We start from the raw sequence: 23,346 nt of genomic DNA on the forward strand, positions 1-23,346 counted from the left end.
TATACTCTGTGAATGACTTTTCCCCTGATCAATTGGTGGTATCTCTATGCCTTGGGGAGGTTTGAGATTCTTATAGCAGGAATGCAAAAAGAAAAAAATGTACACATCCAGCTTTTGACTTTCAAATTTCAGCTTCTATGAAAACAGTCTTTAGAAATCTGAGGCTGTAGAAAAAGAAAAGGATTTTGTAAATTCCTATCAGTACCATTAACATATCAAAGGTCAGAAGATCAGACCTGAGCTCTGAGCCAAGGGTACAGAGAACTGAGGTTTGACATAAGGGGTGTCCTTGCTGCACAGAAAAGATGGGTTGTTTTACCCTTCCAAACTAAGAGAGTGCTATCAGAAGACAAGACAGAGGTTGGAGGAGAAAAGATGACTTACGTGTATCCTGGCTTCTCCGTTCAAGGCTGAGATCATGGGTGGTAGATAGACTGAGGGAAAGGAGCCCTGAAAGGACAGGGAAACTGTAACCTGCTCCTCATGAGACTCAGCCACGGACTGTCACACAAGTGGCCCCTGCCAGCACGTACAAAGGAGGAGAATGAAAGTACAGCATGGGCCTTTCAGCATTCAGAGGATGCCAGGACGCAACTTTCTCCAGGTGTCCCACGTTGGGGTCATCAGACACTAGTCGCCTCCACTGTGCTGCCAAGTTCGACCTCAGTGAGATCAAAGTCATAAACCTGGAGTGCACTGATGGGGACGTTGGTGTCACATCTGCCCTGGACCCCAAGAGTGGCCCTCTGGGTCTGTCTCCAAAAACTGTAGGTAAAGACATTGCCAAGGCAGCCGGTACCTGGAAGGGTCTGAGGATTACAGTGAAACTGACCATTCAGAACAGACAGTCCAGACCTTTTCTGCCTCTTCCCTGATCATCAAAGCCCTCAAGGGACCACGAGGGACAGAAAGAAGCAGAAGAACATTAAGCACAGTGGAAATAGTACTGCAGATGGAATTGTCAACATTGCCAGACAGATGTAGTACCAATCATTAGCCAAAGAGCTCTCTGGAACCATTAAGGAGATCCAGGGGCCTGTTGTGTTGATGGCCACCACACTCATGGCATCATAGATAAACCTCAACAGTGGTACAGTGGAATGCCCAGCTACTTAAGAGCTGCAAAGGGAGTTATTTCAATAAAGGATCATTCGACAACTAAAACAACACCACTACAGCATGGTGATCAGGCAGAGGGTCTGCATGAGTGCTTCTGGGCCTCTTCAGCCCCAGAGTGGCAGAAGAGGGACCAAGACATCTCCACACATTCTCCAGAATGTGGGTACAGCTGAGTTGAGAGTTGGCTGCCATAGTAAGGGATGGGCTGGCTGACTAACCTAAGCCAGTGACCAGATGAGGGATGTGGCTGAGACACAGGGTGGTCTGCAGGGCCACCAAAGCCAAGGTAGGGGCAATGTCAACTGAAGAAAAACACACATCCTAAAAGTTGCAAGTTATGCTTTATTCAGGGAACTTACTGAGGACTGTAGCCCAGGAGATGCCCTCTCAGATAGCTCTGAGGAACTACTCTGAAGAGGTAAGGGAGGAGCCAGGATATATAGGAGTTTTTGCTGAAACAAAACAAAACAAAACAAAAAAACATGTACTTGAACATTAAAAGATTACTGCTAATCACAAAAAAATGACATCTCACGTTAATGATGTTAGTGCTTTTCTAGGGGAAGATGGAACAGTCTGGGCTCATGAAATTATTCCTTAGATATGCATCTTAACTATCTAGAACCAGTATCCTGTTTTTCTCCATCCTGAATTCCCCCCAGGGTGCGCCGTCAGGGCGGCTGAAGTGGCTGATGACTTGATGGCCTGGAAACGTGTTGTTCACTGGAATAGCAGGCAACATTCTTTGTTTACTGAAATGACAGGCAACATTTTTTTGTCTGCAGCTGGGAGCAAGTCAGGAGGGAAGACCCTCCAGCTCTGACTGAGCTAGAAAGAGCCACAGTTTCTCCAAGCACAGAGGTCAGTAGTACAACCCGCCAGGTACCCAGAGACATTGCTAAAAACGTCAGCACCAACAGTCTTAGCTCAGGCTGCCGTAACAACAGACCACAGACTAGGTGGCTTGCACAGCAGATATTTATTTTCTCACGGTTCTAGAGTTGGGAAGAACCAGCTGATTGGGTTCTTGGTGAGAGCTCTCTTCCGGGCTTGTAGATAGCAAACTTCTCGCTGTGTATTCACATGGCCTTTCCTTGTTTTTGTGCATACAGAGAGAGAGTGAATGAGTTCTCTCTTCTTTTTCTTATAAGGCCGCTAATCCCATGATTGGTGGGATTAGCCACACCCGTGTGACCTCAGCTAACCCTAATTACCTTTCAAAGGCTCCATGTCACATACCATCACATTGTGGGAGTTAGGTCTTCAACCTATGAATTTGGGGTAGGGGGCACAAATATTCAGTCCATGACACCAACCCTGATAACAGGTGTACAAATGTAAAGCTCACTCTCTCCTGTTGCCTCAAGCACCTGCCTCTGCAATGAACCAAGGCACCATATTGGAAAGGAGGGCAGGAAACAATACAAGATTCGCCATTTACCTTAAAACAAAAACAAAGCAACTCTTTTAAACTAAAACCTTTTTCCTCTCCAAAGAGACTAAGATACAGTTAATGGTCAGTATGAAGGAAGTTGATGAGGAAGATTTGGTCAGTTGTAGAAAAACAATAAGCCACATTTAACTTTGCATACTGAACGTAGTTTGATAAATCACCCATAACTCTACCATGCTAAACATTCATTACATCTTTTTTTTTTTTTTTTTTTTTTTGCGGTATGCGGGCCTCTCACTGTTGTGGCCTCTCCCGTTGCGGAGCACAGGCTCCGGACGCGCAGGCTCAGTGGCCATGGCTCACGGGCCCAGCCGCTCCGCGGCATGTGGGATCTTCCCGGACCGGGGCACGAACCCATGTCCCCTGCATCGGCAGGCAGACTCTCAAGCACTGCGCCACCAGGGAAGCCCCCATTACATTTTTAAGGTACTTCTTTTCCACTTATTTTGCACGTGAATGATTAAATAGCTGTAATGATATCATTCATATAATTTTATATGGTGCTGTTTGTAAAATTCATCAAAATCACTTTCCATGCTGCTGTGTGGTCCTCCTAATCATCAACATTAATGAATGCATAAGCTGTTAGTTAAAACCCTTGCAGTTGCAAGTAACAGGAAGCCAACTCCAACTAGCGTAAGGAAAAGGAAAATTTAATGAGAAAATACTGGGATTGCTCACTGAACTGCAAGAACCAGGCAGCCCTGAGGACTTAAGTGTTAGGGGCCAGGGGCTTGATGTCACCAGAGTTCTCCGCTGTTCCTTCTCCTTCCAGAGTTCTCCACGTGATGGGGGCCATGCCACCTGCAAATGTGGGACTCAATCATACAACTCTCCGCCAGAAAGGGAGGACAAAGCCTTTTCAACAGAAAAATCTCAGGGAAAACCTTTGACCTGGATTAGATCATGTGTGCATCGTGGACCAACCACTGTGATGAAAAAGAAGGGACACAGAGGCCCTTTCTGAGTTTGATTTTCCACTCCTTTAGTGGGGAAAAGGGAGAAGGTGGAATCTGTTCATAGAAGAAGGGTAATTAATATCTCCAACACATAAATAATTTAAACAGCCTATTGTTTTAACATTTAGATTGTTTCTAATTATTTTCCAGTTTGAAATCTTCACTAGTTAAAATCATTTGCGTGTAGACGCCCTTTTCTTTGGGATTTTTTGCTTGCAAGAGAATGGAATTCATGTGTGCCAGGAGGCTAGACACACGAATACATTTCCATTGGCCACATTTTCCAAGTGGGAAGGAGAGGCTTAAGGTGATTCAGCTACTAAGTGATACTGACCTGAAAGCGTGCGTCCTGATTAAGATCAATGGATCAGTACAAATTGCAAAGGACAGTACTTTCTAAAAGTATGTAAGGAAAGCTACACAGGATAAGACCATATTCGATTTTTGTGATGACTACAGTTGAAGGAAAAAGGAAAAATTCTAATAGTCTTCCGTTTCCTCTAGTGTAGCAATTCTTTTCTTCCTGACCTTTGGCTCTCCCACAAGGAAGTTCATGACGACATTGTTTTCAGAAGCCAATACCATGTCCTCCTGTCTCTACTTGCAAGAAAATAACTGGGCTTCCAGTAAGTGTAATTGGTGTTAACAGTGATTTATTATACACCTAGTTCTCCAGATGGCCCTTCATGTAGGAATTATTTTTCCTGAAAACAGAAAAATATGGAATTTCTTCCTGCTCATCAGGTTATAACAGGTCTACAAGCCACTCTGTCAAAAACTAGAACCAAAAATTTTGACAGAGTTCCCTTAAGACAGAGAGATACAGAAAAAAGCACATTCCATCTGGTAAATAATTGCTGGGGTTGCATTCCTGTGCATTCAGGCAGGAGCTAACCTCTGTGCAGCATGAGGCCTTGAAAACCTCTTGGCCTAACAGGGCCACAGGAGGTAAGATCTACTTAGATCTATCCCATCCTCAGATTGCAGCCTCTGGGGTGCTGGTGCAGCCTAGACTTTCAGCTCACCCACAATCATGAGCTAGACGTACGATTATTGAGGAAGTTCACTCTTAAGTACAAAAGTTTGGACGGATACACAAAGCCAGTATTCTGCGAGAGTGAAGAGGGATATTTGCCAAGGTCATTTTAAGGTGACCAGGGTTGCAGAGCAAAGTTAAATATAGTTCTAAGTTACCTGTCATCTTCCTGAAAAACAAGCTGGAAAATGTATCTAAAAGGCTATATCAGTCTGGTGATGGAATGCTTGGGAATGGGAAAAGCATTCAGCAGTGAACAGTGAGCTATCAAAAGGATTTAACGTAGTTAATTTGTAGCAGGTTAATTTCAGGTGGCTACTCTAGTAATGATTTTTATTCAGGAAGAATTCTGGAAGCATCGGCAGGAGGGCCACATATGAGGGATGTTGTGGGCAAGAAGGTCCAAGAATTTGGGGATCCAGGCTCAGATTAGGGGTCACAGGCTCACATGCCTTGAAGGATCGGGCTGATAAATTGTGTGAAATGTTAAAGCATTGGCCTGGCCAAATAACACATATCTGTAGGGTTTAGCCTGTGGGTCAAGAGGACAGGTTGCTGCTCCTGGACTAAAAGATCTTTGAGCCTTCTTTGACTTCTGGGTTTTGTTTTATGTGGAAAGAATGCTCTTTTATCTATTAAGAGCCAAAAACTTGTGTTAACCTTTGTGGTAAGAGGAGGCGGTGTTGCCTAGTAGTATAAAACATGGTCTCCAACCTCTAGAACTCAAAAATATTTTAAAACAAGATATGCTCATACAAAGGCAACTAACAATTCCAGGCAAAATTACACAAAGTCCTATAGCCACTCGGGGGAAGTATTGCTAACTTTCATCTAGATTGGTCCTCCAAGAGGCACAGAATAGCCAAGGCTTGATTTGGGCATAAAAGGATAAACCACATTGAGATAATGGAAAGTAGAGTTGTTAGGTGGTGAGAACGATACCCCACCACCACCAAAAAAAAAGCCAAAAGGCAACCGGGCTTGGGGTGTAGAAGGGAGGTCCTTGGATCCTAGAAAAAGACCCCTATTCCGTTCTGAGACTGGGTCCTGCTCCTCCTTACTGGGAGCTGAAGGTTTTTCCTGGGGCCCCAGTTCCCCTAGCTGGGCCCCACCACCTGCAGTCAGAGCCCTTAGAGCTCTCCTTCTATTGCCTGTTCCACACCCCAGCCCAACTGCCTGTTTGCAGACTGTCAACAGACTGCTAATCGGCCACCTGTAGGACAGTTCCCCCGATGCTAAACCAAGGCAAATGAGTTCAGAGGATAAGTCTAAACTCTTGACAATCAGAAATGAGGAGGCAGAAATCCTTCTGAGAGTTTAAATTTGTCTTTGAAACTATTTAGTATTTATAGCATGCGCTTGGGGCTGTATTCTTTGCCATCCGTAACTAACAGTGACTAATTGCCCGCAAGGTGCCCAAATCAGTAGATGCACGCTGACACTTGCCTCTTCACAGCAACCTCTAAGGTGGAGTCCTTTATTATCCCCTCTCCAGTGATGAGTAGACTGAGCCTAATAGGAGTAAAACAACATGCCCAAAGTCATCCAGTCAATGAGGGCACAGATTCCAACCCAAGACTTCTGTCTCCAGAAACTGACTACAACTGTTAACCATTACACAATACAACTTCCTGTTCCTGTACCTGTCCTGTGGATGTGTCAACACGCAGTCCACTGCCAGAGGCAGCTGCCAGGCCTGTCGTTTGATAGAAGCATCCCCCACTTCCCAAACAAAGCACCCATTTGATGTGGGAACTTGTATCACCTGCTCTCCAAATCATGCCGCCTTCTCACCACATTAGAATCACCTGGGGCACTTAAAAAAATCCAACCACCACTGAGGCCCCAGCCACAGCCCCTAGAGATTCAGATTTAATTGGTTTGGGTTGGAATCAGACATTGGTATCCTACAAGATTCCCCCCAGGTGATCCTAATATGCTGGGAGGGTTGAGAACACAGGCAGTGAGTGAGATTGAGGGCTTGGACGTGATTTCTGTCACCATGGATCAGTTATGTCACCTGGGTGAACCTTAGTTTTCTCACCAGTAAAATGGGGATTACAGAAGTCTGTACTTTATAGGATTGATACAGGATTAGGTTAGATGGAAAAAGTGGTATGCAATGAAGGTTAGGTCCCTGGTCCTACCCTTAAAAGCCTTATTGATCCAGAACGAGACTGAAGTTTATAGTTTCTCATGCAAACAGAAAAGGTATTCTTCCTGCTTTCCACTCAGACCTGCTAACACCACAGGGTAGAAGAGGGGCCTGGGCAGGCATTTCTGACAACTTGCTAGCTCTTTCCAAGGTGTAAAGGCAAATGCCTTTCAGAGCCAGACAGCTAACCTATAGGTGTGAAGTAACTCGTTTACCGCTGTAAGGAGTGCTGAAATCAGGTGTGAATTGGACCTGCCCCATGAAGGTCATCGAATTCATTAAAACAACAAGACTAACAATATGCTGTTGGGCAAACAGATCCATCTGTTGCCATTTGCAGCTGGTGGGCTGTCAGTTTGCACCCCTAGGGGCTCCCCGCCGCTTCTGTACAGGTGAGCTGCCAGCAGCCACTTCCCCTTCCAAGGGTTTCAAGGACACTGGCCGTGACAGTGAAGGGGACTGCAGACCACAGCCAGACTGGTTAGAAGCAGACTGGCAGCTAGTGGTTAAAAATGCCCGCCTTACAGACAGCCCCTACTCCAAGCCCAGCTCTCCTCCGACTACCTGTGAGGCCTAAATTCACTGCTCTGAGCCAGTTTGCTCACATCTAAATGTGGCTAAAATGATCTTCCCTTTGAGGTCGTTGTGAGGATTAAAAGAACAATGGATGTAGAGCGAGCGCTCAGCTCAGTGCCTCCGCCCTGAGTAAAGGCTCCGGATGTGTCGGCTTTTGTTGGATTTTGCCGTTCTTCCAACAAAGTAAGAAGAGCCTCAAGCACTACCTGCCCCTGTGCCCTGGAAGATCACTTAAACTAGAGCCATCCAGTTCATTCTAATCCATTACCTCATCCCTCCTTTGGACCTACAGTCACAAGCACTGAGAATGAAGTCTGAAAGAGATAGTGAGAGGTGAGATAAAGGGTATAAAATGACAAAAAAAAAAAGAAGTGCAGGGTTTGTTTCTGGTTGTTCCCAGGGAGCATGGGGCAGGTGGCTCACCGAGTGGGGCACAGAGAAGTGACACAAGACTCCTCCCACATCTCCGGCTTTGCGGTGGGCCCCCGCGAGTGCTGGGCAGCACCCAAGCTTGGTCAACATGGCAGGAAATGATGGATGTGTTTGAGCCTCGAGAGAAGGACTTTCTGGGTTTAACTGGGGACATCTCTTGTTTCCGAGAATGAGAATCTAGCATGTGTGGTTCACCCCACCTTGGCATTTGCCATGGAAAAGCCAAGAAAAACAAAAGTCAGGCCTCACAAGACAGGCATGTATCTGTGGTTTGGCTTATGACAGGCCCAAGTTTGAGTTCAGAGAGGCCCTGAAAGCATGGACGGCTGCTAGATCAGCTTTGGTCCTTGGGCCTTAGGGAACAAAAGCCATTAACCCAGTTTTCAACTGGGAAACCATTCTCTCCATACTCTCAGTCCCTGTGGTTTGGATGAAACTGACTTTATCCCTATCTCCAGGGTGTGGGTGTGGTATTAGGGCAGGCCACCCTGAGCATCACATTCCTCTGACCTGGTGATAGGTTCAGAAATGGGCATGTGACCCTATCAGAGCCAGAGAGATACAAGGAAAATCTGTTTATATTAATATTGACTTTATTGAAGTATAACTTACATACCCTAAAATTCACCCTTTGAAGAGTATAATTCAATGATTTTTAGTAAACTTACAGAGTAACCATCACAACAATCAAGTTTTAGAACATTTCCATAATCCCCAAAATATCTCATGCCCATCTGCAATCATAAGGAGACTTCATCTGAGGTGTTGGTAGAGGTTCCCACATTCCTTTGGGCTGGGCCTGTTTGCAGTACTGATGACCAGAGCCTGGAGCTACAAGGTGCCACATCACAAAGAACCTGAGAGAAAAGCAATCACTGCAGAAGGGAGAAATAAGAGATGTTGAGAGACTGGGGCCTGAGGTCACTGGTTGAAACTGATCAAGCCAAACATGAAGCCAGTCCTTCTCCTGGACTTTTCAGTCACATGAGCCAACAAGTTCCCTTTTGTCTTAAGCCAGTTTGACTTGGGGTTTTCCATCTTTTGCAACGGGAAGACTCAACTGACTCCAAAAATTATTGACCAGACTCTAATGACTAAAGTTGAAACCTTTATTAAGTGGATATTCAGATAGGAATGCCCACCTTCAGATCTGTTGTAATTCTAGAATTGTTTTACCTATGACCAAAGAGCCATTTTGCAGATGAAGATTCAGGCCTGCAAAGGTAAATTGCTTAACCAGGATACATACCAGAACCTGAACAAGTCCTTGACTCTGTGTAACTCTGAATTTCATCCTGTCTTTCTTCCTCAAATCATCACCATCATCATCATCATCATTGCATTACCTTTTTTTTTTTTTTTTTTTTTTTTTTGTGGTACGCGGGCCTCTCACTGTTGTGGCCTCTCCCATTGAGGAACACAGGCTCCAGACACACAGGCTCAGTGGCCAAGGCTCACGGGCCTACCCTCTCCACAGCATGTGGGATCTTCCCGGACCGGGGCACGAACCCGTGTCCCCTGCATCGGCAGGCGGACTCTCAACCACTGCGCCACCGGGGAAGCCCTGCATTACCTTTTGTAAGATGTTTAACATGTATTCTAAGTATTGTGCAACTAATAAGTCACTTAATCTTCACAAGCACCCTATGGGTAGGTACTATTATTATTCCCATTTTATAGATGAGGAAACTGAGGTCTAAAGAGGTTAATTAACTTGTTCAAAGCCATACAGCTTGTGAGTGAGTAGCAGAAGCAGGATTTGAATGCAGCCACACTGGTGACAGAAACCATGCTCTTAACGAGTGCATTATACTGTCTCTTGTAAATTAAAATTAACCTAACATCAGCTTTTAATCAGAGTTACATTGGTTTTTCATGCAGAGGCACTGCCTTTTTTTAACGTATATTTTATTTGTTATAAAAATAAAATGCAAACAAAGCACCCACATTTTTTCCGTATTTTATATGCTGTTCAATTATGTAAAACAATTTTTATCCACCTGATTTCAAGGAGCCATAAACTTTTGTGCTTCTTACAACTTTGTTCTGTGCTTCTCAATACATATTGCAAATAAGGATTAATTGTGGCAAAAGTCTTATTCTGAGGTCTTCTTGTGATGAAAAACTAAGTGCTCTGCTTTATTAATTTTAATTGGTATTTAATGATATAGTATTTGATATCGTAATTTAACATGAAATATTACATTTCATATCAGTCAACTAACAAAAAAGTGAAAGACTTGGAATTTAACAGCCCACTTCTAGAAACAAAATATACACATGAAAAGTGACATAAACCTGTCTTCTCTGTTTTCTTGAAACCACATGAAACATGTAAAGTACTTCAAAAGCCCTGAAATGCTATATAAAGGTAACATACAATACTCTTTAACATTTTCACACACATTGTCTCAGTTGATCCTTACCTAACGCATGTGATCAGACAAGGATTATTGGTGAATAGGCATTGTTGTTTTTAACGCAGTGCCATGGAAGGCTTTTATTTTTACGTAGGAGAGTGAATTTATTTTTATGTAGGAGAGTGCCAGGATAAAGGTGGTCTTTTAGAGAATTCAGCCGGTAGATGCATATAGGAAGGTTGGGAGGAAGGGTGGGGATCGAAGGCACGAAGAGCAGTTTAGGAGGCTGCTTTTGCAGAAACCTCAGATGCATAGGGGGTCTGTACCAGTACTTGAGACTGATTTGGATCCCAGGGGCAACAGAACTTCGTTCCAAGTTTTAATACCATTGTTAAAATCAGTGAGTCATCAATAGGGCACTGGAGAGCGTAAAGGGAGTGGTAGGTAACTGGAAAACAATGGTATGCGTGTGCTGGAGGGTAGGAGTGAGGATAGGAGGAACTGATGGTGGAACCTGGGCGATTATCCTGGGCAAGTCTGATCAGTCTTCAAATGATGGAGGTGGGTTAGAGTCAGGCTTCTAAACCCTCAGCTAGTGATCCCTCATTGCAAAAGGCAGCCTGGTAACAGGAGGCTCGGGGCACAGATGTCAGTAGTTTTATTTTTCTAATTCTTGTGGAATTTACATTTTATTCCCTAATAAAGGGTGTGCCTGCCTTGGGGATTCATGCAAATTTCACAAGAAATCAACATCTTCCCCATCAAACCTAGGCCCCACTTTCCTAAGTTCTCATCTCCAGGTTTCTTCTTCTGTGGCCCAGCATAATTTCATAGTCATAAGGAAATGGTCCAGTGTGGCCACTAACTCCCTATGAACTCAATACTAAATTAGTCATTCTGTTCCACGAACGCCTACAAGTATGGGGGCATTCTGGGGCACAGTTCCCGGGTAACTTGTGTGCATTTTGGTTGAGTTTTTTTTCTGCCATCTCTGGTCTGCGCTCACACTGTCCAGTGTAGTGGGGATGTGGACCCTGAGAGGAGAGGAGGGCAGTGCTCCTGGGGAGAGAGAGGCTTTGGAGCAGGCAAGGAGGTTAGTGCCTCACCAGTAACAGCAGGCTTCTTCCGCCTTTGCTGCCCGTTCGTGCTGGAAGAGGAAGAAATGAAACAAGCTCAAGTCGTCATTCACCCTCAGATTATTTTATTCTTACTTGGAGAGAGAAAAACCTGCATTTGAGCCCAGCTTCTGGCCCCTTATGAGTTGTTTGAACTTGGATATGTGAACAGTTATGATAACATCTTTCCTGTCTCAATCCCAGGATTATTGGGAGGATGCATAAGTCAATGCATAGGAAAAATGCTGCACACAGTGTCCAGTGAAGCACCAATAAGCACAGCCACTTTCAGTTGGGGTCAGGATTCTCTATTACTGCTGTCTGTTGACATCTATCATCTTGGTGTTATGGTTTCAAGTGAGAGCCTCAAGCAGTATTAACTGTATTATTTTAAGGATGATGTAGCTTCTGGGACCATATTTTACTTTCTGAAGATTGTAATTTTAGGGATAACAGAATACTGAAAAGGGAGTATTCTGGAAAATTGAGGACATATGGGCAGCAGAGAGACATTTTTTAAAAAGTACTAGACTGGAAGTTAGGAGGCTTGATCCCTAGTCCCTCCTCTGTCAGTGATCTTGAACCACTGTGGCACCATTCTGGGCCTCTGTTCCCCAATCTGTAAAATGAAGGTGCTTGACCCATTGTTTTGTAACTGGGATGAGTTGTGGAGTCACCTGGGAAGATCCCCAACGGTGGAGCTTTTGGTTTTTGTTTTGTTTCTTGCTGTGTTTCCAAAACTTAAAAATGTCATTGGCACAGGGTAGGTACTCAATCAATCCATTTTTATTGAACAAATAAAACTTTTTGAAAATTCGCAGGCCTGGGTCCACTCTAGAATCCTTGCAGTATGGGGTAGAACCTGTGTATATATATTGAAAAAGCCCTCCAGATCATTTTGTCAAGCACTCCTGGCTATGAACCACGAAACTCAACAATCCCCAAGGTTCCTTCCACATAGTTGCCGGATTTAGCAAATAAAAATACAAGACATCCAGTTACATTTGAATTTCAGATAAACATGAAAAAAATTTTAGTGTAAGTGTATGCCCTGCAATATTTGGTTGTTACAACTTAGGCTCATGGTTAGGGCAAGAGAGTGGCACCTTGAAACTGGCCCAGATTTGGGAATCAGGCAGATAATCTTGGTTTGACTCTTTGCCCTGACTGTGCGATCTTAACAAATTGCTTAACTTCACTGGGCTTTATAACTATAGTATCTCTCCTGTAGAGTTGCTGCAAGTGTTAGAGATCATATAGGCATGATGGCTGGCACTTGGCGAGTATCTAATAAAGTTTAGCTGTTATTACTATAGTTGATAGGTTTAGTTGGTTTGAAGAAACAAAACTCAGTATCAATGAGACCTTTATTGAATATACTATCAACTAGTAAATAGGCATTCTGAAATGACCAAGATTATAATTCATAGTTCTAGAACTTCCTTGGTGGCACAGTGGTTAAGAATCCACCTGCCAATGCAGGGGATACAGGTTCGATCCCTGGTCCAGGAAGATGCCACATGCCCCGGAGCAAGTAAGCCCGTGCGCCACAACTACTGAGCCTGTGCCCTAGAGCCCACGAGCCACAACTGCTGAGCTCATGTGCCACAACTACTGAGGCTGTGTGCTGCAACTACTGAAGCCTGTGTGCCTAGAGCCCATGCTGTGCAACAAGAGAAGCCACCGCAATGAGAAGCCCGCGCAACTCAATGAAGAGTAGCCCCCACTCGCCACAACTAGAGAAAGCCTGCTCACAGTAATGAAGACCCAACGCAGCCAAAATAAATAAATAAATTTAAAAAATCATTCATTCAACTAATACTGAATTAAAAAAAAAATAGTTCTAGGTAGACCTGGGAAAAGTTAGAATGAATGCTGACCTTCTATCAAACAATACCTCTATGTCTGGGGGAACAAAACATAATAAAAATTAATAGATTATCCAGAATAAAGAAAGGAAGGAAGTTCTTTCATTTCATTCATTATGAAATGTCATTTGCTTAGCTGACTTTTTCTAACGTCAAAGGTAAATATTCGCTCAGGTTTTATAGGGTCATTAGACAGAGGGATAGGCTATTACTTGGGCAGTGGAAATACTTCAATGCTAACCTAGCTTATCTGTCTTCTAGGTTAAAAGCATCTTCTGTTTCTAGAACTTTTTTGTTTCCAGAAACTTCTAACATATCTCCTCTGGTTAAAAATTAAACACACATGGCAATAAAAGTAAAATGTCCATTCAAAGAAAGCAGTTTTCTCTAGAAATATCTATCTGGACAAAATCTGTAGATAATTTCAAAATGAAATTTAAAGAGGTATGACTGGAAAGTAAATTGACTGTTACATTTTCAACTGAGCTACTCTGATATCAACTACACACTTTAAGTCTGCCAATTGTTATTTCATCGTTTATCCAACACATATTTATTATTGACCATATACTAGGTACCAGATACTGTTGTGCTAGGAATCCTCACTGAACAAAACAGGGGTCAGTGAACATAATAGACCCCAATCCTTGCCTTTGAGGAGCTTGTATTCTGGGGTCGGGAGAGAAATATAAGCTTGCTCCGTAAGTGAATTCTGTAGGCTGTAGATGGTGATAAGAGCTGTAGGAAAAGGAGAACGGGCAGGAAGATGGGACTAAGTGATAGGGGTGGAGTGGCAATTTAAACAGCATGGTAACAGTGGACCTCTCTGGGAAGGCGACATTTGAGGAAAGGAGGTGATGGCAGGAGCCACAGTGCTCCAGGGATGAAAAGAGGAACATCAAGCACAAAGGACCTGAAGGGGGAGTATGCCTGGAGTGCTCCAAGAATGGGCCAGGAGGCCAGTGTGGCTGGAGTGGAGAGAGGGAAAAGGGGAGGAGGAGGGAAGAGGACTAAGTAACTATTATCGTCTTAATCATGATTAGGGGCTCCATGAACCCAACTTCCAATTCTGAGTCTTAGTTTATCTACTCTATGACTGCAGGGAAATCCTAAACTGCTTACCTGGAATGATGGTTCTTGTAAAGCATGGGTAGGTTAGGATTTATTTCACAAAACTGTGACTGGAGAAAATCAGTATAACTTGGTGGTGATGAATGTGCTTTAACTGATAGATCTGAGTTTATATTCTGGTTTCCTTACTTGCTAGATGTGTGCCCTAGGGCAAGTTACTTAACCTCTCTGTGCTTCACGTTCCATCTCTGCAAAATGAGGCAACTAAAAGTGGCTACTTTTGAGTTGTGAGGGTTATAGGAGAGGGTCCACATAAAATGCTTAGCACAGAGCTTGGCACATAAAATGTACTAAATAAATATCATGATTATTTCTTGAAAAGTATAATTAGGAGGATTAGGCATTTCAAAATATCTATTTCAGTGTACATTTGAAATGTATATTTAATAACCAAAACATGCTCTTGCACAAAAATGTCTTATTATTGTTATGAATCGTTGTGACAGCCAGCCTCCAAATTGATCCCCAATGATCCCTGTCTCTGAGTATTTACACCCTTGTATCGTCCCCTCTCACATTGTACCAGGGTTGGTCTATGGGACCAAAGAATATGGCAGAAGTGATGGCATGCCATTTTTGAGAATAGGTTATAAAACACATTGCAGCTGTGATCTTGATCATTCTCTCTCTTTCTCTCTCTCTCTCAATCATCACTTGTTCTGGGGAACCAGCTGCCATGTCATGAGTAGCACTGTGGAGAGGCCCCCTATGGAGAGGCACCCCCTACGAGGTCCACATGACAAGGAACTGAGGCCTTTTGCCAACAACCATAAGAGTCAGACCCTTCTTGGAAGTGGACCCACCAGCCCTGGTCAAAACTTCAGATGACAAAAGCTCTCACTGGCATTTTGACTCTAACTTCATGAGATACCCTGAGTCAGAACCATCCAGCTAAGCAGATCCCAGATTACTGACCCTCAGAAACTCTGTGAGATGATAAACTTTTATAGTCTCAAGCTTCTAAGTTTTGGGGTAATTTGTTTATGCAGCAACAAATAACTAGCACTCTATGTGTGTGTGTATATTCAACAGTTAATTAAAATTTATATACATATATGTATATGTATATGTTTTAATTAACTTTTGAAAATATAGAATATATTGGATCTAATCCAATTTCTATCATTTTTCTATCACCTTTGGTCTTTAAAGATCACCATTGATCCTTGGTAGTTTATAAGCATTTATTCAGTTATTTTTTACATACTTGTTATCAGTGCATACACTCCTTTTTGTATTTGATTTTCCCCCTTAGAATCATTTCACATGTACCAACAGATTGCAACATTCTTAGCATTTTTACTGGCTATATAGCATTCCTCCCTGTGGCTTTGTCACATCATCTCAAACATTCCCTATTGCAGGATATTCGAGTTACTTTCAGTTTTTAAAATAATAACAAAATAATAGCTGGCACAATAAAAAATAGTGCCAATTAGCTGGGCAATGTACTGAGAGTTAAACAGACTAAGTCCCTGCTCTTAGATACATAAAAGACAACACAGAGGGAGCAAGCCCTCCTAAGATACACGCAGACTACAAGCAGATATTGGACACAAACGTTGGCTAAGTAAGTGAGCTGCCCTTTAGGCTGGTCTACGATGGTGAGTACAAAGGAGCTGAGTCAACCTGTTTATGAAGATAATAATAATAATAGTCTTCTAGAATTCAGTGTTTCCTGCTGAAATATAGGAATGACAGTAGACAATAAAACTTTTGCTCCAAGTCTCAAAGCAGAGTTTCAGAGAGGGTAGCCCTGAACAAAAGCCACTGTCCCCAGACTGTGTGTCTGTCTCCTCCCATTTCACCATTCTCCTCCCCTCCTTTGGCTGTGCTTTGTCAGGGTCTACAATTGTGACTGGAAGAAAGAAGTTGATTAAGCCCTTCTTTGCTGGAATCCAGCACGACAATATATGTACCAAGTCTCCTTTTGAACATAGCAGTCATTAAAAGGCTCTTACGTAACCAGATCCTGTAAGAGAGGAGCCATCATTTCTCCAGCTTGGTTGGTTCTGGTGCTCAAGCTCTGACTTTACTCATGTTCCTTACAGGGTTTTGAGGACCACCGGGTAAGCAAGCCATCTTTAACCTTTAAAAAATAATTTGTGATTGAAGGGAGCTACACTTAATATATTAAGAAACATTAAACATGACTAATTCTAAAACCTCATCAGGCTCATGCCCATCAACTAGATTGATGGGCACGAACCTGATGAGGTTGTTTTATTTTTTTTCTGATGAGGTTTTAGGTGCAGCCCTGCCAGTGGCAGGGAGGGGGAATTAACACTTCTTTAAAGACAAGACTGAGGTTGTGTTGACATCAGCGTTCCTTATTAAGTTTCAGCTGTGATCATCCTCAACTGAATGTGGGGCAGCCTCCTTCCTTTCCCCTCCTCCCCACTCAGTGCCCCTACCACCCACGGAAGACTCCCCTCCCTGTCAGCTTCACTAAGAGAAACTTCGTATTTATCTTCCGTTAAAAGTTTGTCTGATGAAAAGGCTCCAAGGCTCAAAAGACAGCTCAGTTGTTTGAAAACTCCTGGGTTAGAGAATGGTGCTATGAGGTCAAGGTCGAAAGGTCACTGGGTCGGGGTTTCCTTGCCAAAGGAGAAAAAGCTTCAGTGACAATGACTCAGCTCAAAGTTATCGCTAACATGGTTGCAAAAGCAAAACAAAACAATGTAATGCACATGCTGTCCTAGCTGGAATGATCAGTGCTCAGTTCTGGCTCTGCACTCCTGCAACGTGGGTTTGCATCCTATCTCCACCACTTAGCACTGTGGCTTTCTGCAGATATTTGAAACTCTTTAAAGCTCCATCTTCATTGCTCCAAACTGTGGATATAATCATGTCTACCTCACAGGAGAAGCAAGTTCTCAATAAGTGCTATCATTTACTAAAATTATATTGTTAATTATAATAATGCTTATATTATTATAAATATTATATAACTAAGCCTATTATTATAAGATTATAATAATACTTATTAATAGTTACATCTTTCAAGTCAAAGTCTATTATATTACAGTTAATTTAGTGTATTTATTAACTCCCCTAAAGGTCAGGTGGTTTCTCGGGTTTCTTCATCTTTGTGTCCTTTATAAAAATTAACTGAATGCTTTGGACACAGTAGACCCTCAATAAGTATTTGTTAAATAAATAACTGTTCTAAATATAGTGGGTCTGCAGGGATAGGCTTGTACACATAATCCCTCCACTTAGCATCCTAGGAGAATGTCATACACCTTTAAATGCTCTATAAATATTTTATAAGAGTAACAATGATGTAATGAAGATTATAATTATGAATAAAGATTACTCTTAGCTTAAATTTCCTGAAATAGGGTTAAGTCCTTCAGCAGCATATAAAACATATTCACACAGGGTTTCAGCCTAATGCAAACTGAACCCTAACTTACTTTGTTAAATAACTAAAGCAAATGAATTGCTGAGTCCTATACCTTTCAAACAATCGTTTCCAGGAACCAGAAGTGTGGGGCTATAGATTGAAATAAATTAGCCTTCTTTTTTTTCTAGATTTAGGTAATCATTATCTTACGTGTTTTCTGACAACAGTCAGCAACTAGATTATTTTACATTCATTTCCTAAGCTTTGTGATGCTTCTAACTAAATGGCAAACCAGCTAGTGAAATGTGAGTTATGGGCTTTGGGATATAGAAAGTAGCAGAGCTGGCCCTATGGGCCATTCCCTTCTGCTTCTCTATCTTAGATTTCTCCAACCAGGGAAGCTGAAGCTCTCTTTTGGAAGAGGAAACCACAGAGCCGCTGGCAGAAGGTAAGTCTTCCAGACTGTGAGTCATAGACTAGCATTTTGTAATATTAATAAATGTTCCTTAAAGAGAAGATTCCTTAGCGGTAGTAAGACCTTGGGCAAGGGTGAGGGAACACACGGCTTCCCTTAATAAACTTCCAAGGTTGGCACTGGAAAAGGATCTGCAGGTGGTGGATCCAGCTGTCTCAACTGCACAATCCCCCTGCCCCCCAGTTCACCTTCCCTTTGAGGGAGACTCCCTTGTGCTGTGCTCAGGTCTGCACCCACAGTCTCTCTCTCTCTCTCTTACACACACAGACACATTCTTGCCACTTTGACTTCCCTTTGACACTCTGGCATGAAGACAGCTAAAACCCCTTCCCTCACATCTCTGTAAAAGATTTGAGAATGACAAAACTTAAAATCTCGATGATAACTATGGTATACATCCATTGTAAACAAAGAAACAAACAAAAAGGCGGGGGGTGGAGGAGATGAAGAAGAGTAGAGTATTAGGAAGGAAATTGCTTCCAGGGCCTGCCCCAATTTTACCTGTCCCAAAGGCCTGGTACAACTTTGGTGGCCTCCTGCCTGTGTCTTCCTTGCTCTCTCCTGATTTCTCTCCTTGCTGCCATGTACCTTATTGGGCCTGAGTGTATGGGACACTCTCAAGGTGCCAGATTCTTACCTGCAGTATATCCAAGGCCCATTCTCGTGCAACTCACTCTGTGAGGTTTGATCCTTACTGTAACTTGATGAAGCAGGCACAGTGGGTATTCCTTCCATTTTACAGACAAGGCGCTTGAGGCTCAGGGAGGTTAAAGAGTTGGCTGCTGGTGTTTGCACACAATTCCTAGTATATGACAGATGCCTAATTGCATTACACGAAGGGCCGCAATGCAAATGGTCTGGTAGAATGTACCAGTGTAGATACTCTTTAACTGCAAAGTGTGTGTAACTTATGGTCATGTTCATTATTAATGTACTAGATTACCTTAACTGAATCCTGAGGGAATGGGCACAGGACAAATTGGTTTTGACAGGAAAGGAGGGAGAGGAAAAGGTTCTGAACATGGGGATGCTGCCAGTAAGACGGTCCTCGATATGACCACAAGTGTAGAGCGCTGGGCCACATGATGCCATTGGGGGTGATATCAAATAAATAAATAATATGTGTTAAAAAGTGCCTGAAGGAAATTTGCTGTAATCTTAACAGTGGCTATATCTAGGTGATGGAGCCATAAGCAATTTTTATTTTTCTTTATTCTTTTTTATACTTTTCCAAAATCTTTTTCTTATAATGGTCATACATCACTTTTTTTTTTTTTTTTTTTTTTTTTTTTTTTTTGCGATACACGGGCCTCTCACTGTTGTGGCCTCTCCCGTTGCGGAGCACAGGCTCCGGACGAGCAGGCCCAGCGGCCATGGCCCACGGGCCCAGCCGCTCTGCAGCATGTGGGATCTTCCCGGACCGGGGCACGAACCCGTATCCCCTGCATCGGCAGGCGGACTCTCAATCACTGCGCCACCAGGGAAGCCCCTATACATCACTTTTATAGTCTAGAAAACTGTTAAGTGTTACTTATGTGTTAGCTTATGTTATTTTGTAAAAATATATGACTATAGGGACTTCCCTGGTGGTCCAGTGGTTAAGAATCTGCCTTCCAGTGTAGGGGATGTGGGTTCGATCCCTGGTCGGGGAACTAAGATCCCACATGCCGGGGGTGGGGGGGCGGGGAACTAAGCCCGAGCGCCGCAGCTACTGAGCCTGTGTGCTCTGGAGCCGGCGCACCACAACTAGAGAGAAGCCCGAGTGCTGCAACGAAGAGCCCTCACACCACAATAAAAGATGCCATGTTCCGCAACTAAGACCTGACGCAGACAAAAATAAATTAAAAAATATATATATAGATGACTATCAAATGAAAAACATATGTGCTTCAAAGGACACTATCAAGAAAGTGAAAAAGACAAGCCACATAATGGGAGAAAATATTTACAAATATATACCACATAAAGGACTAGTATCACTTATCAGATATAAGTAAAGGTCTCTTATAAAGACCAACAATAAAAAGACACATAACCCAATTTTAAAATGGGCTAATTATTTGAATAGACATTTCTGCAAAGAAGATATACAAATGGCCGGTAAGGATATGAAAAGATGCTGAACATTATTAGCCATTAGGGAAATGCAAATTAAAACCATGAGCTACCACTTACTATCTATATATGAGATGACAATAACAACAGTCAGCAAGGATATGGAGAAATTAGAACCCTCATAATGGGAATGTAAAATATTACAGCCACTTTGGAAAAATGTATATGAGTTCCTCAAAAAAGTAATTATAGAGTTACTGTATAGCCAAGAAGTTCTACTCCTAGACATACACCCAAGAGAAATGAACAGATGTGTTTACACAAACACTTGTACATGAATGTCTTAGCAGCATTATTCTTAAGAGCCAAGAAGTGGAAACAATCCAAAATGCCCATCAATGTATGAATGGATAAACGAAATGTGGTCTTATCCATACAGTAGAATATTATTCAGCTATAAAAAGGAATGAAGTACTGATACACACTACAACATGGACGAACCCTGCATATAAATGTTAAGTTTAAGAAGCCAAACCCAAAAGCTATATGTTACATGTTTCTATTTATATGAAATGTCCAGAATAGGCAAATTCATGGAGACAGAAAGTAGATTAGTGGTTGTCTGGGGCTACGGCGGGGGGTGGGGTGGGGTGGCAGGGCTGGGGAGTGACTGTTAATGAGTATGGGGTTTCTTATCGTAATGATACGAAAGTGTTCTGGAATTAGTGGTGATGGTTGCATAACTGAAAATATATTCAAAATCACTAAATTATACACTTTAAGAGTAAATTTATGCTATGTGAATTGTATCTCAGTAGGAAAATGACTAAAAATGAAGTAAAATTTCAAATATAAATCCACTAAAAATTCAGAATCTGCCACACTTTTGATTAGGTTTGTCTCCTTTTGAGGACCTACAAAATAAATGTGTACTGACTAAATGTAAGGAAGGAGAAATAAAGGATGGAGGGCACTTTGTGTATGCAGGAGCCCCCTTGGGAATAAGTATTCTTTTCATAGAATCATAGACATTTGTGGGAGGAGGGATTTTAAAGAAGATCCATTGAATCCATATAGCCTATTCTACAGATGAAGAAACTGAGGCCAAGAAGGAGGAAAGACTTTGTTTACTGTCACCCGGTGAGCTGGCAAAGGAATGAGGCTAAAAGTGAGATTTCCTGCCCCTGTCTATCTGTGAGCTGCCCTTTGCTTGTCTTCTTCACAGACAGGGGCCATCAGTTTCAGGATTTTGCAGGTGTGCTTTGCTGCGAACATGTAGGGATTTCACAGCCTCTTCTCCCCAGAGGTTAGCATCTTGTGAGGTTTGGTGACTCTTCACTGTAACCTACTTGCAAAAACACTGTGACTGCCTAAAGCCCCTCTGGGTGTGTGCTCTGCTGGAGAGCTCAGGAAGTGACCCCCTCCCCGCTCCCCGCGCTTGAGAAAATCAGTGATTGGAGAGCTGGCATTAGTGTTTCTTGTCTTGGTCATATTTGTCGGTCCTCCCGTCCTTTTTATTCAAACCATCTTCAATATGAAAGAAGCCTCAAGTCACAGCCTCACTTGCACCCACTTAGATTGCTCTGAATCGAGTGTCTGACTTCCTAGCTCGGTTCTATGCTCCCCAGGCAGGCACTGCGTCTTCTTTGGGGTCCCCCGAACACCTGCACCCTTCTGGACACGCATTCTCTCCTTTTCACCGAGGACTCCGTCCTGCATCCGAGCCGGCGCGAGCGCACGGAGGACACAAGGCCGGTCCACAGACTGTCCCGCTCAGGCACCTGCAGGAAACCAGATCCCTGAATGCTCCAGAGTCCCGCTCTCACCAGGGGCCTGGAAACAAACCGACACTCACTGAGCAATTTCTTAGTGGAGGGATGGGGCAGTAAATGGTGCTAGGCGGGGGTGTTAACCGTGCCAGCCTCCCGCGTCCAGGTACTCCTCTGGGCCAGAGATGATAGAATCGATCTGACGCAAGTCTCACTGGGGATGGATTTTTTTTTTTCCCTCCCTCGGGGAAGGAAAGTAAACACGCGTAGGCAGCAGGAGCGTGCCGGAGCGGAGGGAGCTGCTCTGCTTGCTTCTCGCGGTGCCGAAGCCAGTGGGCCTGGGCGAGGCGGCGGAGGTGCGCGAAGGTGCCTCGTGGGCCTGGTGGAATTGGAGCGGCGCGCAGGCGCACTGGAGTCTGCCCGCCGGCCGGCTCCGGGGTACAAAGAGAGTGCCGCCGAGAGTCGGGGTTCCTTGAGGTCTCGGGAGCCGCCTGGGGTTTCGCAGGCCTGAGCTGTGCCTCCGTCGCTCTCCGGGACGCAGCCACAGTCGTTTCCCACCCGGAGTCGGAGGCTTGTGGGTCTCCAACTATCTCGCTTTTGCGGTAGCAGCGGGGCCCAGGTGGTTCCAGTACGTTTCGGGGTTTAATTCTGGCGCTTGCGAGCTGGGCAGGCTCCGCCCTCCGCCGCCCCGCCCCGCCCCCTCCTCCGAGGTCCGGGAGCCGCGGGCGAGGAAAAGAGGGGCTGGCCGGGTGCCGCAGGTTGAGAGGAGCTACTGGAGGTGAGTGGACCTGAGGGTTGCGCTGCGCCCCCTTTCTCTTGCGGGTCAGCGCGGGGGCTCGGGTCTCCGACCCCTGCCCCGGGCCGGTCTCCGCGCTCAGCCAGGCCAGCTTGGCGCGCGCCGGTGGCGGAGGGCAGCCCCCGCGGGCTCCCGCTCGCCCGGTTACCCTGGCGGCCTCAGGACGGGCCTAGGGACGGGGTCCGAGAGGTTGCTGCGGCCCCGCGGTCCGCCGTCTTCGGCGCACTGCGGCGGCGGGGCTCGAGGGTTTGGAAGGGGAGCGCGGCGCGCGCGGCTTTGGGGCAGCGGGAAAGTCCGGGCCGGGCTGAGAGGCGGGAGGGTGCGGGCGTCTCTCAGGCCGGGACGCACGGCCCTTGGGTGTCCCCGGGTCCTTTATTAGCCCGGGTAGGCTGAGAGAGCTCTCCGAGGCGTCTCCCCTGGAAGTTTTCGGCTCCGCTCCGCAGGAGGGAGTGGCGGTCGACCCCTTTCTTCCTCGGTCGCGGAGCGGCAGGTGGCCTCCGGTCGCCCTCAGCGGACTCCGAGATGGCTCGGGCCAGGGTTGAAGGGGCCGGGCGGTGGGGGAGGAGTTCGGGAGCTCTGGGCCTCCGGGGTCAGTCGAACCCGGCCGGGACAGCGTGGGCTTCTGGTGGTCGTGTCGAGGCAGGGTGCGAGCGCCCTTAAGCAGACTTGTTCCCTCAACGCCCCCCCTCTTCCAAGCC

General features: G+C 44.5%; 1 protein-coding gene and 1 pseudogene across 3 annotated transcripts in view; both read left to right on the forward strand.

Annotated features, from left to right (window-relative positions):
- Window positions 1-557: 557 nt before the first annotated feature.
- On the forward strand, window positions 558-1,116 carry LOC137228350 (large ribosomal subunit protein uL11-like; annotated as a pseudogene).
- Window positions 1,117-22,526: 21,410 nt separating this feature from the next.
- The window catches only part of KANK1 (KN motif and ankyrin repeat domains 1), a 193,808-nt gene continuing 192,988 nt past the window's right edge, over window positions 22,527-23,346 (forward strand). For 2 of the 3 annotated variants that reach the window (XM_067744238.1, XM_067744241.1), the window contains exon 1: window positions 22,528-22,630. The gene's annotated coding sequence lies outside the window, so the exon portion shown is untranslated. Of the gene's footprint in view, window positions 22,631-23,346 lie in introns of all 3 variants that reach the window. The other variant, XM_067744240.1, reaches the window with a different exon arrangement.

Source organism: Pseudorca crassidens, chromosome 7 (assembly GCF_039906515.1).
Source record: "Pseudorca crassidens isolate mPseCra1 chromosome 7, mPseCra1.hap1, whole genome shotgun sequence".
Classification (NCBI taxonomy): Eukaryota; Metazoa; Chordata; class Mammalia; order Artiodactyla; family Delphinidae; genus Pseudorca; species Pseudorca crassidens.